Raw genomic sequence first — 17,093 nt, forward strand, 5'->3', positions numbered from 1 at the left:
TCCAGGATGTCTCTGTACATTGCTGCAGTCATCTTTCCCTTTATCCTGACTAGTCTCCCAGTTCCTGCAGCTGAAAAACATCCCCACAGCATGATGCTGCCACCACCATGCTTCACTGAAGGGATGGTGCCAGGTTTCCTCCAAACGTGATGCCTGGCATTCACACCAAAGAGCTCAATCTTTGTCTCATCTGACCAGAAAATTTTCTTTCTCATGGTCTGAGAGTCCTTCAGGTGCCTTTTGGCAAACTCCAGGCGGGTTGCCATGTGCCTTTTACTAAGGAGTGGCTTCCGTCTGGCCACTCTACCATACAGGCCTGATTGGTGGCTTGCTGCAGAGATGGTTGTCCTTCTGGAAGGTTCTCCTCTCTCCAGAGAGGACCTCTGATGCTCTGACAGAGTGACCATCGGGTTCTTGGTCACCTCCCTGACTAAGGCCCTTCTCCCCCGATCACTCAGTTTAGATGGCTGGCCAGCTCTAGGAAGAGTCCTGGTGGTTTCGAACTTCTTCTACTTACGGATGATGGATGCCACTGTGCTCATTGGGACCTTCAAAGCAGCAGAATTTTTTCTGTAATCTTCCCCAGATTTGTGCCTCAAGACAATCCTGTCTCGGAGGTCTACAGACAATTCCTTTGACTTCATGCATGGTTTGTGCTCTGACATGAACTGTCTACTGTGGGACCTTATATAGACAGGTGTGTGCCTTTCCAAATCATGTCCAGTCAACTGAATTTACCACAGGTGGACTCCAATGAAGCTGCAGAAACATCTCAAGGATTATCAGGGGAAACAGGATGCACCTGAGCTCAATTTTGAGCTTCATGGCAAAGGCTGTGAATACTTATGCACATGTGCTTTCTCAATTTTTTTATTTTTAATAAATTTGCAAAAATCTCAAGTAAACTTTTTCATGTTGTCATTATGGGGTGTTGTGTGTAGAATTCTGAGGAAAAAAATGAATTTAATCCATTTTGGAATAAGTCTGTAACATAACAAAATGTGGAAAAAATGATGCGCTGGGAATACTTTCCGGATGCACTGTATACTGACTGTACACTGACAGTATAATACTGCATATTCACTTGCCCTCCAAATAGCACAGCTGATACAAAATAACATTAGAACAGGGGTGTCAAACTCAAATAATCAGTGGGCCAAAATTTAAAACTGAACAAAGCCGCGGGCCAAGGTTGAAAAAAATTACCTTTTAATAGGCACCCAAACAAGTTTTGCGTTGAAAATTGAACAAGCAAGGCTTATATAACTTTATAATGACATGCAAACCCGAGTTTCATGTTTAAATATAAAAATTGAATGCCTCTTTTCTATTTGCAGCCTTCTGAGGTAAATATCAAAATAAACTTTTTTCCACAGGCTAATAAATACATTTGAAAACAAAATAACAATAATGAATGAATCAAACATTCAAGCCTTGAAGTAGCAAGAGAAGAGTGCATGAATAAAATGTTTTTGCTCAGTTTGCTATACTGATTTGCTTTAACACTGAATATGGAACAAGCCATGCTTATAGCTTAACTTAACTTAATAGTGCAAAATCAACTGTCAAAGAACAAACGAAGAAACATCAATGGCATATTAAATAACATTTAAATAAAAAATGAATGCCTCTTTTCAATTTGCTAAATATCAACATTAACTTTTTCCACTGGCTAATACATAAATCAATCATTCAGGCCTTTTTACTGTTCAGTTTGCGACACACTGATCTAACATGGTGTGTTCAAGCCAGACACCTGGCATCTTTTCTTGGATGCTAGTTCATCAGTGTCGGGGCTCAGGCTTTGAGCTGAGGCAACCTTCATTATTGAACGAAGGTGTTCATCAGTGAGACGTGCCCTGTGAGATGTTTTCGTCATCTTCATTGAGGAGAAAAGTTGCTCACATAGGTAAGTGCTGCCGAACATGGAGAGCAATTGAGCAGCTTGGGTGCGGAGCTAAGGCATTGTGTCAGGGATGTGTTGTGGAAACTGTGCGGCGCCAACAGCATCATACTTTGACTTCAGCGTGTCATCACACTGGAGTTCAATCAGCTCCATTTGAATGTTAGTTGGTGCTTTTTCCACATCGACTGCGAAGGGATTACTAAGCAGTTCAAATCTCCATTTCTGACCATCAAAGTCGCCAAATCGTCGGTTAAACTCAGCGCCGAGTACACTGAGTTTTTCAGCAAACTGTACGCACACGGCGGTAGAGATCTGCGTATTTATGGTTTGGCAACAGGGGAAATGGCCAAGGTTTCCTTGCAGCAGCTGATTCTCCCACAGGCAGAGTTTAGCTTTAAAAGCTTTCACTGACGAGTACATCTCGGTGATGATGCGGCCCCGCCCCTGTAGCTGCAGGTTCAGCGCATCAAGATGGCTTGCGATGTCAGACAGAAAGGCCAGCTCACACATAAACTTTTGCTCCTGGAGTTCTGCTGTGTCCTTCCCTTTGCTTTGCAGAAACTGACATATTTCTTCACGCAGCTCGAAAAATCTGTTCAGTACTTTTCCGCGGCTTAACCATCTCACCTCTGTGTGATACGGCACGTCTGTGTGTTCCGAACCAAACTCTTCCAGAAAAGACTTAAACTCGCGGTGATTCAGACCTTTGGCTCTTATAAAGTTAACAACTTGTGTTACTGTGGTCATAACATGTTCCATCTTTAGGGCTTTAGCACACAGTGACTCTTGATGTATAATGCAGTGATAAACTGATAGCTCACCTGCACAGTTCTCTTCCCGCATCTTTTCACGCATCCTGCCCACCAGACCATTCTTTTTACCACTCATCGCTGGCGCACCATCAGTGGTTAATCCCACGAGTTTATCCCACGGCAGGTTTATTTCAGTTACACATTTGCAAACCTCCTCAAAAATGTCCGTCCCTGTGGTTGTGCCATGCATGGATTTAAATCCCAAAAGCTCCTCCGTAACACACATTTTTGAGTCGACACCGCGGATGAAGACTGACTGCTGCGCAGTATCAGACGCGTCAGTGCTCTCGTCCACAGCGAGGGAAAAAGAAACAAAATCTTTCCCCTTTTCCATCAGCTGGTCATGCAGATTGGTGGCAAGATCACATATGCGCTCCGCTATTGTGTTCCTGCTCAGGCTTACGTTTGAAAAGGCCTGTTTTTTCTCTGGGCACACTTGGTCACAAACTTTCAGCATTATCTTTTTAATAAATTCTCCCTCATTAAAGGATCGGGTTGATTTGGCGATTTCTTCTGCCACGATATAACTCGCCTTTACAGCAGCCTCGTTTTGTGCTGTGGCTTTTTTGAACATATTTTGTTGTGAAACCAACCCTCTCTTCATCTCCTCTACTTTCTGGCTCCTTTGAGTCGTGTCCAGGTCCTTGTACATGTCCTGATGTTTCGTTTCATAGTGTCGCCTAAGGTTGTACTCCTTAGGTACCGACACGTTGGCTCCACAAACGAGACAAACAGGTCTGTCTTTCAGATACGTAAACATATATTCTGTCTCCCACCTGTCCCGAAAAGTTCTGTTTTCTCCCTTCCTTTTCGTCATTTTTGGTAGGGGTAAAACAGTGACACCTAGAGTTGTAGTATTGGGCTGCAGCACGTCTGGAAAGAACGCTGCTTGCTAGAAATCTACTGACACAAAGCTGGCGCGCCAAAACAACCGCAGAGCATTATGGGATTTGTAGTATTCGCAGTGAATGCGGCGTTACAGCAACACCGCCGCTGTATAATACCGGTGGGCCAGCTCTAATGTTAATTTGATATTGCCCCACGGGCCAAATGAAATTACACGGCGGGCCAAATTTGGCCCGCGGGCCAGAGTTTGACACCTGTGCATTAGAACAAGGCAGCTTGTGCACGTACAAAAAGTCTCACTTTACCTTGACTGTCTGTGTCTGTGCATGTTTGGCTAAAACCTGCTTGTTCTTCACTCAGTGAAGTATGATTAAGCTTCAGCAGGAGTTGGCTCTCATTTTTCATGTGTTCTTTCTTTCCCTGTCCGCTGTCTGTGAGGAGTTTGTGCCGTTATGCCGCCACAGTTTGTATGTGGTCATGTGACTGCATGGCTACATCTGATTTGTGAAACTGAGCCATGTGATTATTGTTGCTACATCTGATTGGTGAAACAGTCATTCAGTAGATCCACTGGCGGCTTCTCTCTGGCAAAAATATAGCGTATATAATGGAAAAAAAGTAATGATTCGAGCGTTGCCCAATGTAGCGGAGTAAGAGTAGCATTTCTTCTTCACAAATGTACTCAAGTAAAAATAAAAAGTGTGGTGCAGTAAAACTTTTTTAAAAAAGTTACTCAAGTAAATGTAACGGAGTAAATGTAACTTGTTACTACCCACCTCTGGTAATTAGGGCATTAAGTCATTAGCACCAAATTAGAGTAGAGTTTAACAAAAAGATCTAGAGTAGGTTGTAACTGGCACAAATCAAATACGTGAGAAAGCCCAGGATGGCCACGGCTTGATTTTTTAAATGTTCGTAGCCTTGTGCGAACAGCATGTCATACAGCAAGCCAGCAAGCCTGCAGATGCTCCCACAAAGAGGTACTGAAAGAGTGCGTTTATTTTCTACTGAAAAACTGTTAAGAGGGTGTTTCTGAAGGGCTGCCGTGTCCCCCTGCTGCGTTAACGGTGTCTGATCTAGGGCCGTATATGAACTCTGATTTGATAAGATCGGATTTCTTTCTCTAAACAGCCCTGAAAACAACAGTTTGAGTCACTTCAGCCTGGTAATGTGAACGTAGCCAAATTTTCTAGCAGAAGTTACCACTTTCTAAATTCTGATAGAGCATTGAACGTTTTCCAAAGCTGACTGGATTGAGTCCATCGCTAAGGTGCAGTGTGGATGGAATTGGAAGAAAGTATCAGGAGTATTGTGTGATCAGAGAATTAAGGCAAAGGTTAAAGGTCAGGTTTTTAAGACAGTGTAAGACCAGCAATGAAGTATGGAGTTGAGACATGAGCAAGAAAGAACAAAAAGTTAGATGTGTCAGAAATGAAAATGTTTAGATGGATGTGTGGAGTTAAAAAAAATGACAGAATAAGAAATGAGACAATGATAGGTACAACAAAAGAGGGAGAGATATCTAAGAATGACAAAGAAATACAGGGAAGGAGGTTGAAGTGGTATGGACGTGTGATGTGGAGAGACAATGAATATGTGGGCAAAAGAATGATGGGGATGGAAGTACAGGGGAAGAAAGAGTGAGGACAAAGCACAGGTGGATGAATAAAGTAAAAAAAGATCTAAAGGATGAGGGTCTGACCGGTGAGGAGATGCAGGACCGAGCAGCTTGGAGAAGGTTGATCAAGCTAATCGAAACCACACAGAAGTGGGAAAAGATCAAAAGGATGAAGAAGAAGTAGAAGAAGACTGAACCATGGAAGGTTAAAGCTGCTAAATAATTCCCATGGAGTTTTATTCTATTTGATCTACTGTCCCTTGTCATTACGTAGAGCTTTGTAATGCAGCCTTGTGATGGTCATCTATCTGTAAAAGGCACTGGAGAAATACAGTGGCAAAAAAATTTTTCACTAATATGAGGGATGTTCAAAAAGTTTCTGCACTTTTCTGCACCGTTGGAAATGGTGAAATCAGGAGGAGTAGTAGTCTTCTATATATATAAAAGTCAATGTGTGTATGTATGCATGTTCCAGAATCACTTACGAATGGCTGGAGCGATTTTCACGAAACTTAGTGCACGTTTCTCATTTGGTTGACTAAAAATACTGTCTGGTGAAATCAACCCTAACCCACCCCTTTTTCGGTAGGGTGGGGGGGGGGGGTGATCTTGTGGTCTTGTATGCATGTTATAATCCAGTTGACATTCGGAACGACCACCAGAGGGCGAAGTGGAAGTGACTGCCAGCATTCTTTATGTTTGAGCACCACCGCACCCCTGTTGCTTTTGAAATTAAATAGAGTTGGCCGGTTCCGAGCGTCAACTGGCTGATAACATACATACAAGACCGCAAGACAAGCACATTAGTGAGTCTTCATTGTCAGTCAGTCAATCATCATTCAACCCACTATATCCTAACACAGGGTCACGGAGATCTGCTGGAGCCAATCCCAGCCAACATAGGGCGCAAGACAGGAACAAATCCCGGGCAGGGCGCCAGGGCACACACACACACACACTTCCACACCAAGCACACACTAGGGACAATTTAGGATCACCAGTGCACCTAACCTACATGTCTTTGGACTGTGGGAGGAAACCCACGCAGACACAGGGAGAACATGCAAACTCCAGCGAACCCAGGTCTCCTTACTGCGAGGCAGCAGTGCTACCACTGCACCACCGTGCCACCCAGTCTTCATTGTTTGTTAATTTATTTTTATTTTTAAAGTTGTGGGTTTTTTTTTAAATTATATTTTTGTCATACAATTAAAAAAAAAACTTTATTTTCCTCCCGGGTAATGCTGGGTATTTCAGCTAGTTGGGCATAAAAAAATTGGTACAATGCTGAAAAAATTGCATTGCAAATGAAGGTGACTATGTAGAAAATGTAATTTGTTTTTGAAATTCTTAATAAATAGAGTTAAAAAAAGTGTGTAAACTTTTTGAATGTCCTTCGTAATTTTCTATAGCACATTTGCCTTCTCCTACATTTTATAATGATGATAACTGAGAGGAATCAAGGTGATAGTGATTGTGACTATTTAGTAATAGTGGCAAAAAGAATCTGAGATCATGATTCTCATCCAGATAAGGGTAGAGTGCCCTCTCCTGGTTGTGGAGGAAGTGCACCCTCAAGAGGAGGAGTTAAGTATTTTAAGGCAGGGGTAGGCAACGTCAGTCCTGGAGTGCCACAGTATGTGCAGGTTTTTGATCCAACCCAGTTCCTTAACGAGAACTCAATTATTGCTGATGAAGCACATATTGCTTAAGTGACATTTTAATGCTTCATTTTAGTGGTCTCGCTTGTTAAGGTTCTCCAACCTTAATTGCTTATTTCAATCTTAAACTGCTGCATTCAGTGTTTTAATTGCTCCTTATTAGCAATAAGATGTAAAAGACAAAGCAGCCAGCAGTTCTCCAGCTAGCTTTTTTCCAATTACATCTGTGTGTGTTCATCATGCACGGTTTGATTTAATAAAACACTTAATAGAAAAATGTGACAGACTGAAAATGATCTGTTTTAGGCTTCAAATCATTTGGATGATATCCTTGGAAAGGAAAAAAATCTACGATATAAAAGCCTTACATTGCACAGACTAACAAGCCATAAAATTAAATAAGGTCTGAGATTGGCAATGATTGGTTTCTAATTAAGCAATTGGGTTGAATGAAAACCTGTAGCCACTGCGGCTCACCAGGACCGACATTGCCTACCCCTGTTTTACATCTTATTGCTAATAAGGAGCAATTAAAACACTGAATGCAGCAGTTTAAGATTGAAATAAGCAATTAAGGTTGGAGAACCTTAACAAGCGAGACCACTAAAATGAAGCATTAAAATGTCACTTAAGCAATATGTGCTTCATCAGCAATAATTGAGTTCTCGTTAAGGAACTGGGTTGGAACAAAAACCTGCACATACTGTGGCACTCCAGGACCGACGTTGCCTACCCCTGTTTTAAGGTCTTCTACATGAGTTAGCTCTGCATGCGAATCAGAGCAGCATCTACGTCTCTGTCCTCAACTACATTCACAAGAATTGGGCAGTGACCAGAAGAACCAAATAGCAGATACAAGTGGTTGAAATGAGCTTCTTTCGCAGGGAGTCTGAACTCAGCCTGAGGAGCACAGACATTCAGGAGGAGCGCAAAGTAGAGCTGCTGCTCCTACGCATCGACAGGAGCCATTGAGGTGGTTTGGGTCTGCAAAGGTCTTCAAGCATATCCAACTGGGAGAAGACTGGAATGGTAATGCCTTAGAATCCTCATGGAGGAGATGGAAGGGAAAAAGGACAACTGGGCATCTTTGCTTAGACTGCTGCCCCTGCAGCCCAGATTGAGTAAGAAGTAGAAAATAGATGGATGGCAAAAATAGACTGCAGGGAGAAGAATATTTTCAATACTGTTTAAAACTGCATGCTATTCTTCATAATAATAATAATACATTTTATTTATACAGCACCTTTCCAATGAACTCAGTTTAAATGGTGCTAGATAGTACCCTGTCGACAGCAGCAACAGCTTTAACTCTTATGTTTTCTTTTTTTTTCTTTTAACCTTACACTTCAATCCATACAAACTACACATAACAAGTACTCTTGTTAAAACCTTTTAAATGCTGTAATTCTTGCTTGAAGTCATTGCCTGTTTTCCTTTTACCTTACTGTCTGTGCACTCGCTCATTATTCGATTTTCCATGCACTCGCTTCATCATTAGATTTTCTGTTTTTGAATGGCATATTTAAGGACGTGGATTACGACAGAAGTCATTTTAAATTCAGAACATTAGAGCATTGAAATTCCTTCGCATTCAGAAAGTGTCATTAAACTGTGCAAAGAGAGAACGTAGGCTGGAATAAATACAGGAGTAATGGAGAGCTGGGACTCTGGTGTGTGGTGAATCTGAGCTTATCAAGGAAATAGTAGGAGGCACAACTCGCCACAGGTTCAGAAGTGTTGTAGTTGTATTTTTGTCTCCTTCATAATAAAAGCTTTTAAATCAGTCACAAAATTCACCTCTTTTCTTAAGTCTTTATGCAGCTTCTACTCATTTTATTCTTCTGCTTATTTGTCTTAGGAAATGCTGTGCTTTTTATGCTGGATCTGGAAAGCAGTCAGTCCCCTTCACTTTCTGCACACTTTATTGTGTTGTAAATTTATTTTTATTTTCTAAAGTTGTCATTTTTAACCATCAATCTATTAACCAATAATGACAAAATGAAAACATGATTTCAAAAATGTTTGCAAATTGATTAAGCTAAATCAGTGGTTCCCAAACTCGGTCCTGGCGGACCCCCTGTGGCTGCAGGTTTTTGTTATAACCAGATTCACAATCAGTGATGATAATCGATAATAACTGATCTCATTTAATTAGCTGGTCTTTTTTATTCTTCTCTTATTCTTCATTTAGAAAAACACAACAGTATGGTTTTTACATTTATAAGACATTTAGAAATAACACATTTTCCATTTTTTTCTAAAGCTATAAATGCTTAACTCTCTTTTGTTGTTTTCCTATTATTTTCTCCTTTTCCTGTGTAGTTTGCTCTCTTCATTTAACCCTAATAGTGACAATTAATAACCAGCACAGCAGACAAGAAGATGATGAAAGCAGCAACGACTTCAGTGTCAGACCCACTAATTAGTAAATAATCAATTAAACAACCAGAACACCTGGTAAAGCAGAATGAAAATTAGGTTGAAAATACTGGTAACGACTAAAAAAACTACAAATTCCCCATATAACTGCTTATTACATTTTAATCTTCCAAACTTGGGTGGCACAGTGGCGCAGTGGTAGTGTTGCTGGGTTCGCTTCCCGGGTCCTCCCTGCGTGGAGTTTGCATGTTCTTCCCGTGTCTGCGTGGGTTTCCTCCGGGGTGCTCCGGTTTCCTCCCACAGTCCGAAGACATGCAGGTTAGGTGCATTGGAGATCCTAAATTGTCCCTAGTGTGTGCTTGGTGTGTGTGTGCCCTGTGGTGGGCTGGTGCCCTGCCCAGGGTTTGTTTCCTACCTTGCATCCTGTGCTGGCTGGGATTGGCTCCAGTAGACCCCCGTGACCCTGTGTTAGGATATAGCAGGTTGGTAAAGGATGGATGGATGGATGGATCTTCCAAACTTAGTTTCCAAAACATAGTGAGACTGGGGAAATAGTGGCTTACTTAACTGGTGAGGAAGGCAGGCTCTATTGTTGGCATGGAGCTGGACAGCTTGACATCTGTGGCAGAGCGACGGGCGCTCAGCAGGCTCCTATCAATTATGGAAAATCCACTGTATCCACTAAACAGTGTCATCTCCAGACAGAAGAGCAGCTTCAGCGACAGACTGCTGTCTCCGTCCTGCTCCACTGACAGACTGAGAAGATCATTCCTCCCCCAAACTATGCGACTCTTCATTTCCACCCTGGGGGGGGAGGTAAACATTAACATTATTCAAAGTTATTGTCTGTTTTTTACCTGCATTATTATCAGTCTTTAATTTAATATTGTTTTTTGTATCAGTAAGGTGCTGCTGGAGTATGTGAATTTCCCCTTGGGATTAATAAAGTATCTATCTATCTATCTATCTATCTATCTATCTATCTATCTATCTATCTATCTATCTATCTATCTATCTATCTATCTATCTATCTATCTATTAGACTAAGAGTCCAATGAAAAATGGAAGTTGGTTGGAACAAAAACCTGCAGCCACAGTGGGTCTGCAGGACTGAGTTTGGGAAGCACTGAGCTAAATTATAGATGGGTTGAAAGCTAAACAATCAACATTGACCTATTCAGTATTAATGATTGCAGTGCACCATCTCCGTAAATGTGTAATGTATGTAGTAATAAAATGTTTTGTATCTTTTCTTCCAACAGATGGTGTGCCACAGACATTTGTAGTGATAAAATGCTTTGTGGAGTGATAAAGGTGGCACAGTAGTAGTGCTGCTGCCTCGCAGTAAGGACACCGGGGTTCACATCTCAGGCCCTCCCTGTGTGGAGTTTGCATGTTCTCTCCATGTCAAAGTGGGTTACCTCCAGGTGTTCTGGCTTCATCTCACTGTCTAAAGACATGCAGCTTAGGTGAATTGGCAATGCTAAATTGTCCCTAGTGTGTGTGTGTGTTTGTGTGTGTGTGTGTGTGTGTTTTCACCCTGCAATGGACCAGCACCCAGTGCAGGGTTTGTACCTGCCATCTGTACTATTCTAGCTGGGATAGACTGCAACCACCACCACAACCCTCATCTGGATTAAGCAGGTTAGAAAATGACATGTCATGACAAAACACATTGCATTTTTCATTCCAACAAATGGAGCATCACAAACATTTGTAGTTATAAAATGCACTGTGGAGCATCAAAGGTGGCACAGTAGTAGTGCTGCTGCCTCGCAGTAAGGAGACCAGGGTTCACGTCTCAGGTCCTCCATGTGTGGAATTTGCATGTTCTCCCCATGTTAATGTGGGTTACATCCAGGTGTTCTGGTTTCATCCCACTGTCCAAAGACATGCAGGTTAGCTGAATTGGCAATGCTAAATTGGCCCTAGTGTGTGTGTGTGTGTTCACCCTGTGATGGACCAGCACCCAGTGCAGGGCTGGTTCCAACCTTGTGCACTGTGCTAGCTGGGATAGGCTGCAACCACCACCACAACCCTCAACTGGGTTAAGCAGGTTAGAAAATGACATGTCATGACAAAATGCGTTTCATTTTTCATTCCAACAGATGGAGCATCACAAACATTTGTAGTAATAAAATGCATTATGGCACAGTGGTAGCACTGCTGCCTCACAGTAAGGAGACCAGGGTTTCCCTCTCGGGTCCTCCCTGCATCAAGTTTGCATGCTCTCCCTGTGTCAGATTGGGTTTCCTCCCACTGTCCAAAGATATGCTGGTTAGGTGAACTGGTAATGCTAAATTGGCCCTAGTGTGTGTTTGGTCGCCCTGCGATGATCTAGCGCCCTGTCTAGGGATTGCTCCTTTTTTGTGCCCTATGCTAGCAGGGAGAGGTTAGTTCAGCAGGGCCTCAGGGGGCTGGAGCCTCTCCCAGCAAGCACAGGGCTCAAGGCAGAAACAGTCTCTGGACAGGGTGCCAGTCCATCACAGGGTGAACAACACACTCACACACAATCACATCCCACACACGCACTAGGGCCAGTATAGCATCCCTAATCTATCCAAAATGCGGATTGCGTGAGGGAACCGGAGCATCCGGAGTAAAAACATGCAGACTCCACACAGGGAGGTCCCAGGATGTGAACCCTGGTCTCCTTACTCCGTGGAAGCAGTGCTACTACTGCGTCACTCATCTTTGGAAAGTAATAATTATTATTATGGTTTACCTCCCTGAATGTAAAATATAATTATATTAAACAATATTTTTATTGTGTAACAATATGATTTAAAATAAATTTGTTTTTCTTTTTGCTGGATATCACACTACCTGAAATATTCTCCCAGTGAAAATCTTTAAACAAGGAATATTTGGCTCTGTGAAGTATTTCTTTAAATTCTTTAATTCCATACTCAGTATGACCATAGACTTTTTTTTTTTTTGCTTCTAAAATATATTATTTGCTTCTGCTTTAACAGTGGATGAAGACATTGATTGTCTTTTGTTACCCAGCACAATCTCAATAATTACCAGGCTTTCAAATGCTATTAAATGCAGTAGGGGCTGTCATTTGCCTTACAAAATGCAACATCTTTTGAGTTTATGGCATTTAAAGTAGCAGATTCAACACCTCTCTAATGTTGACGGGCTTATCACGTTCTAAAACACAATGCCTAATTTTGATTTAAATGTCATGAGCAGGCTTCTTCTTTTTCAAAGTCACCCACAGGCACAAACTGCTCAGCGATCTCAAAATGCAGCATTGGAGTAACTGAAATCTCTAATGTGATGGAGTCAACTGTGCTTTGCAGAACGTAGTTGTTGTCTCCATTGATCTCAATTGACTGTTAATGCTGGCGTGGACAGGCTCTTAGCACATCTTATTGTAAAGTGGTCTACCATATTAATGTTCATTACATGGCATAAGGAATATATAGTACTCTTATACTGTAGGTGTGCGCCTTAACTCTGTTACATGCAAAAGAGGCGAGGGGTCTGTTGTGAGGGTAGCAGGGACAAGGAAATCTGATTTCCTTCTTTATAGTCTAAAACAAATAAATTATAGTTCAAACATTAAAATTGCACCATCTGCCACCTGTCTGACTTTCCATTGATACGTAGATGCATATTGACTAAACCGACAAATTCTAAGGCTTACAAAGAACAAACTGCTTCACCAATCAATTTTCATTTAACAGCTTTCATAGACTGCCATTTCTTTAAATGTATTCTGGTGTGTTAAACACACAGTTTAAAAGGTGTAAATGGAGACTGTTATGTGTCAGCCTGGATTTATATGCATTTTATGTTTCACTAGTCGCATGCATGTTTCTTCATCTTTGATGTTCTTGCATCCTGTATCCCACAGCTGATGCTCATCAGTCTAGTCCCAGTAGTAACACGTGGACCCCCGGTCACATGCATTTCTCCATCTTTGTTGTTCTTGCACATTTTCTGTTTTCAGCTTGAAGCACAGTAGTTGCAACTGCTCTTTTCTTCTTCTTTTTTTTCTTACTCTTATGGTGTTCTTCATCAGATCATTGGCCTGTGCAATTTTCTTGATGCTCAGCAGATGTCACTGGTCTTCTTTTTCTTTCCAACATGTCACTTCGTTTGTCTATCACTTGGCCGTAAGAAACCCATGAGTGCAGGTCAGTTTGCCACAGCTTCAAATTTTTTGAGTTATCAGAACATACCTGTTCATAAGTTTATAATAAGACCAAAATCAATGTTTTAGCCCCAGCATTTCTCCATCTTTGTTATTCTTTCACTTGAGGCTTATCAGTCTAGCAACAGCAGTTACATGCAGAACCCTAGTTGAATGCATTTCTCCGTCTCTGTCGTTCTTGCATTCTGTATCCAATACTTGATGTTCAGAAGATGGTGCTGCTCTTCTTCTTCTTCTTGTTATGGTGTTCTTCATCACTTGAGTGGCCACTGTGATTTGCTTGACACTCAGTAGATGCTACTAGTCTTCTTTTTCGTTAAACTATGCCACCTCATTTGCCTAACACTTTGCCATAGAAAATCCAAAAGCACAGAACAGTTTGATGAGTTTGCCGCTACCTCACGTTTGTTTTCATTTCTAAAACTTATCAGGTCATAAGTTTACAATCAAGACCAAGATCAAGATTCTAACCCCAGTAGGTCATAAGTAATAATGCGACAGATGGAGAGACTTTAGCATTGTATAGATTTTTGTTTTTGTTATATTTGAAAACATCATTCTCTTTAAACATTCTTATGTTCCATGATCTTTGTTAGTGGAGCCCCAGGAGACAGGATCACCCTGACGGAACCTTCTAGAAATAAAGGGCTGTGAACAGAAGTCAGACAGTAGTGGTTCCTTCAGTTTGGTTGGAGAGTGTTTTCTAAGTATTTCATTTGGATTTACTGGTTTCCTGGCTTATTTTATCTACTGCCTTTTGTTTTGGTTAAAGATTGTGGAATTTGGATTTTAGGATTGTTTTTTAGGCAAACACGTTTTGGTTTGTTGAGCATTTTGTTTTATATATATTGTAAGAAAGGAAAAGACAAACAGAAAAGGTTTTGGGATCCACCCGAATATTGTGAAACAATAATGCAAATCGAAGTCACCAGAGTAATCACAAAGGACTGAGTCCAAAGAGAGCTCACCAGAGAGGTGAGGTGCTTGGCTTTTATAAGCAGTGGCCAGGAAGAGGCAGGTCTGTCAAAGAAGTGGCAGAAATGAGCTTCGTTGGAGGACATAGTCTGGATGGGGATGCAGAAGTGGCTGTTGGTTTAGTTGGGTTTCCCTTCAGATGATCTATAGAAGAGAGAGAAAAGATATTAGTGCACTTCATCAACCCCCAACTCGGCATCTTACTGCTAGTTAAGTCATTTCACTGCCTCCTGTGCGCACATGTGTGGCAACATACATTCTTGCAAGATCTTACATGGAGCTCCAGACCGAGGGTGATTGATGGCTATTTTATATTTTTTCCTTTTCTGAATAATCGCACCAACAGTTGTCACCTTCTCACCAAGCTTCTTGCTGGTGGTCTTGTAGCCCATTCCAGCCTTGTGCAGGTCTTGTCCCTGACGTCCTTTGACAGCTCTTTGGTGTTGCCTATGGTGGTGGAGAGGTTGAAATGGAAGAAATTGATTCTGTGGACAGGTGTGCTTTATACACATAATGAGTTGAATTCAGGAGTATCTGTAATTGATCGACTGATTGATTGTAATCGGTGTGCCATGGGGGCACACAGCCAATCTGCGTGAGCCAGAAGTCTGGCTGGGTTGTAGGGGATCGAATATGTATTTATCTCTATGACATGCAAATCAATTTATAACTTTTATGTAATGTGGTTTTTCTGGATTTTTGGTTGATATTCGGTCTCTCTCCATTAAAATAAAACTACCATAAACATTAGAGACTGTTAATTTCTTTGTAAGTGAGCAAACTTACAAATTCAGCAGGGGATCAAATACCTGTATATATGTGTATATGTTTATGGTAATAAAAATTTTGATTTATTAAAATTCTCTGTTTGCATTTCAAGCCATAATTCCTTGCAGTTGGAAGATCAAGGTGAAATTCTTCTAGGCTGGACATTGAAGGTCCTGGCCTGCCACAGGAACTTATTTTGATGGCTTCACACCCTCTACTATGGTGGCCCCAAAGGGAAATAAACAAAACCTGAAAACGCTAAGAAAAAAATAAAAGCTCAAACAAAAATGTAAATGCAAACAAAATTATGAAATTCCCCAAAAAAATGAAATGGCAAACAAAAAAAACAAAACCATAAAAAAATCATGAAAGCACAAACAAAACAACGAACATGCAGCAAACATTGAAAAGGCAAACAGAACAATGAAAGTGCAGAAAACAATGAAAGCAAACAAATAAATGAAAGAAAAAACAATAAAAAAATTTAAAGTGCAAAAAAAAAAACCCAAAAAAACAATGAAACCGCAAACCAAAAATTGAAAATGCAAACTAAAAAATCAATTCAGTCGCTTAATCACTTAATACAGTATTTCCCCATTTTAATTTCTATTAACTGCCATTTCTGAATTGTGGCCATTTAATCTTGATTTTGAAGATCAAGGCATTGCGATCACAGGATGAAAAATCAGACCAGAGTTTGAAGGTAAACAGCAGAAACAGGAGTCGCTGCATTAGTAAACGTGGTCCGATCCCCTGCCATGTGTACACTGAAGATTCCCTGCCCTACTCTTGATTTTATTCTTTTATTCCCTAATTGTTTAATCCAAACCTTGCAGCCAGACTCAATCAGGTAGATCTTGTGTTGCCTTTTCTTAAGGACCACCTGGTTTGGTTTCTCTCTTCAGATATCAATTGACCTTAGCTTAGTCTTAATTTATTGGACTTGAGTTAAAACAAGGAGGCATACAAAACACAATGTCAAATTGAACGTATAGAAGTGGCAGTGTTCCCTTTTTACAAGCAACGATTCTTGTAAGCCTGGATGCAGCAAATCAGGACATCTGCTTTGACGCGTACCTGAGACAGGAGTGCCACTGCTGCCCCCAAACTTGCAAGAATGTCTGCCTCTGAACAAGGAGAGCCACTCTTAATGTTTAAACTGCAGCCTTGGGTAAAAATGTTTTTAGAAGAAGACCACTTAAGTTCAATGAAACACATTTCTCACTATATATACACTCACTCCTTCTTTTTCTAGCGTTGTCATTTCCATTTAAATTTTTTTGTTTGTGCATTCATTGCTTTTTGCACTTTAATTTTTTTAGTTTTTCTTTTTTTTTGTTTGCTATTTTTTTTTTGTATTTTCCTTTTTTTGTTGGCATTTTCATTATTTTCCTCCTTTTTTTTTTGGTTTGCCCTGTATTCTTTCTTATGGTCTGAACTCCTAATCACGCAAGAGGCAAAGTACTGAATTAAGGGTCTGAATTCTTATATACATCAGAGATTTTAGCTTTTGATCTTTAATAAATTTGCAAACATTTCTGAAAACATGTTTTCACCATGTCATTATTGGTTACTGAGTGAAGATTGATGGTCCAAAATGGCAAATGTATCCATTGTCACCACAAACCTCAGACACAACTCACAGATAAAAATAAAAGGTTCATGCTCACAAAATATCTTGCACAAAGGCTTGGTTTATGACAAAAGTGTCATAAATCAGCCACAGTTCATCTCAATTTAGCTGGAAGAATTAACATTGTTAAGATGAATATCCTTCCTAAGCTTCTCTTTTTATTTCAAAACATTCTAATATACATCAATAAATCATTTTTTAAGAAATTAGACTCAACCATCTGCGGTGGGCTGGTGCCCTTCCCAGGGTTTGTTTCATGCCTTGCGCCCTGTGTTGGCTGGGATTGGCTCCAGCAGACTCCTGTGACCCTGTAGTTAGGATATAGCGGGT

At 40.9% G+C, this 17,093-nt stretch overlaps 1 pseudogene; it reads right to left on the reverse strand.

Annotated features, from left to right (window-relative positions):
* Positions 1-1,661: 1,661 nt before the first annotated feature.
* LOC114654190 (general transcription factor II-I repeat domain-containing protein 2-like) lies at positions 1,662-3,535 on the reverse strand (annotated as a pseudogene).
* Positions 3,536-17,093: the final 13,558 nt, after the last annotated feature.

Source organism: Erpetoichthys calabaricus, chromosome 7 (assembly GCF_900747795.2).
Source record: "Erpetoichthys calabaricus chromosome 7, fErpCal1.3, whole genome shotgun sequence".
In the NCBI taxonomy this organism is placed as follows: domain Eukaryota; kingdom Metazoa; phylum Chordata; class Cladistia; order Polypteriformes; family Polypteridae; genus Erpetoichthys; species Erpetoichthys calabaricus.